This window comes from Protobothrops mucrosquamatus, unplaced genomic scaffold (genome assembly GCF_001527695.2).
Source record: "Protobothrops mucrosquamatus isolate PMUCROS unplaced genomic scaffold, P.Mucros_1.0 scaffold4347, whole genome shotgun sequence".
NCBI lineage: Eukaryota > Metazoa > Chordata > Lepidosauria > Squamata > Viperidae > Protobothrops > Protobothrops mucrosquamatus.
In genome coordinates, this window is record NW_015390261.1 from 67,551 (window position 1) to 70,181 (window position 2,631).

General features: G+C 51.7%; 1 pseudogene; it reads left to right on the forward strand.

Moving 5' to 3' along the window:
- The first annotated feature begins 811 nt into the window (after nucleotides 1–811).
- LOC107298874 lies at nucleotides 812–2,242 on the forward strand (annotated as a pseudogene).
- Nucleotides 2,243–2,631: the final 389 nt, after the last annotated feature.

Below are 2,631 nucleotides of genomic sequence, written 5' to 3' on the forward strand. Positions count from 1 at the left end.
CTGCTTAAACCGCACCACCCCCAATGCCAGAAGGCGTGAAACAGACGACCTGCAGAAGGGGTAGGGTTACATTATCATGATTATTTTTTAAATAGTCCATCGGCGAGGTAAATCCAAAAGCTGGAGTACCCGAGGTTCCCTCCCCATCGCATCCCTTCCTTCCTTGGTTTGGATTGATGGACTCAGCGCATTTTTTTACTTATTCGGTAAAGGAAAGGGGGGTGGGGGTGGACAGAGATAGAGAGGAAGAACTCGTCGCTGCCTCTTTTTTTCCCCTTTCCTGCAGTAGAAGAAAATGAGGGAGGTGAAAGGAGTGTGATCACTTTAAGACCCAGCGGTTTTTTTTCCATTCTTTCTCTTCATCCTCCCCCTTTCTGCTCTTCCCCCCCCCCTTTTTTTAGCGACAGGCTGTGGCGTTTGCAGAAGGGTTTGCTCTCGCGTTGCAAAAGCGAGCGAGAAAGAAAACGACAAGGAGGAAGAGGAGGGGGTGTGCGAAGGGGAGGTGTACCCCATCCGACGAGCCGGCTGCAATGGGCCTCAGCTAATCCATACCCTTCGGAGGGTCTACCTTCCCACTGCCACCGCCGTGGGTCAGAAGCTATTTGGATACGGTTCTCTCCCCGCCGCCCCCGCCGCCGGTTAACCACATTTTTCCCTGACGCGCAATGAGCGCCGCCTGGTAGAGAAGAAGCGCCGTGCTGCCTTGCCCCTTTCGGGATCTCGCGAGGGAGGAAGAGGAAGCAGGGTGGCCCGGGGATGGAGGAAGCCTGAGGCTATGTGGTGTCAGCGACACCAGAAGATTTGGTGAACCATGATGAAGACTGAGTCCCATAATAGTCCTGGGGACAGTGGCACCAGCAGCAGTGGAGGCAGCACCGGCACTGGTAATGGGGCTGGAGGCAGCCTGAGGAGTGCCTCGCCTCACCCGAATGCCTACGAAGCTGGCATCCAAGCTCTGAAAACCTCCAAGGATGTCTTGGGCCATGCTGACAGTGAGGAGGCCAAGAAAGCCAAGAACAAGAAGTATGGGTCCAATGTCCACCGGATCAAAAACATGTTCCTGCAAATGGGCACTGCGTCACCACCAGGGGAGGGAGCAGTTGATTTGGCCAAGATGAAGGAGAAGCCAGTCCGGTTGTCCTTGCCCTGGGCCAGCAGCCTGAATGAGAATGTGGACCACAGTGCATTGTTGAAACTGGGCACCAGTGTATCTGAGAGGGTGAGCCGGTTTGACTCCAAAACAGATAAGCCATTGACCAAGCTCCAGGAGACACGGAAGATCTTTGAGAGGAGCCTCCAGGAGAAGGAGACCACCAACAAACTGCTTCTGAGGAAAGAGAGAGCTGGCTTCCAAGACCAGAAGCTGGATGTGGTGGTGAGGTTCAACAGTAGCACAGAATCCCTGGACAAGTTAGACACAGAAGCTGTGTCTCCCACTGTAAGCCAGCTTAGTGCTGTCTTTGAGAAGGCTGACCTGAGAAATAACCTCCATAAAGCCCCTGGCAAAGTTGAGCCTCTCAACTCCAAAATTGTTAGCAAAAGGTCCAGGGTTTTCCTCCAGGCTCCAGAAGGAGGTACCAAGGTGGAAACCAGGAGTAGTGATGGGTCTACTCTTCAGATGAGAGCAAGGTTGCCTGAGACTGACAAAGCCCAAAACAAGCTGATACTTGGTGGATCAGGAGCAGCAAAGCCAAGGGACAAGGACTCCAATGTGGGGCTACATCCTCAGAAGGTCCAAGAGGTACGCAAGATCAAGCCTGTGGAAGTTGAAGAGAGTGGAGACTCTGAACAGGAATTTGAGGCAGCTGAGGTAGAGGTGGCAGCAGCAGTGGCAGATGAGAACAGCAAGGCTACTAAGGGGCCTGACCCTCTCAGGGCAGAAGTGATTCAGGCTGAGGTCACCATGCATGCGGCCTTGGAAAATGGCCAGCTGGGTGGTGAAAGATACCTAGAAACTCCAGGCCCATTGGCAGACACTTACTGTGAGGAAGTGGCCAAGGCTGAGGGACCAGAGGAGAATGACCTAGGTGGTGAGTCTAAGAAGGAGGACTTCTCTGAGGCTGACATTAGTGCCTACAGTGGAATAGAGGATGACTCGGGAGGGAGTGGGCTAGATGAAGAAGAAGATGATGATGATGGACTGTATGCACCGGAATCCAGCTGTGTCGAGATCCCTGGGCTGTCAGAAGAGGATGAGGCTGTCCCTAATCGCAAGATCCACTTCAGCACAGCCCCAATACAGGTAGGCCTTTGTACCCAGTATCTATAGCAACTGTGAAAGGCACCTGAATTCTGGGAAGTCTGGTGGTCCATGGACATGGTTGCTATTATCAACATAAATGAGAACTCCAAGGATTTGCTCTGGGGCCTAATTTTTGCAAAATAGCAATTGAGACTAAAAGCCTATGTTCTGACTACAGGTTAGTTCAAGGTCTTTAAGTAAGGATAATTAGGAAGACTCCTTTTTCATATAGAATTGTTGTCCATTAATTAAATACAATTCTCTGCATGAAAGGCACTTCCCATCTGGGGAACCACACATTCTCCTGGGTGTGCTTCTCTTCTCTAGATGGGGAAGTTTGTGCAAGGGAGGTTTTGCAGGGAGGACGGTTCAGATGAGCAAATCTCCAC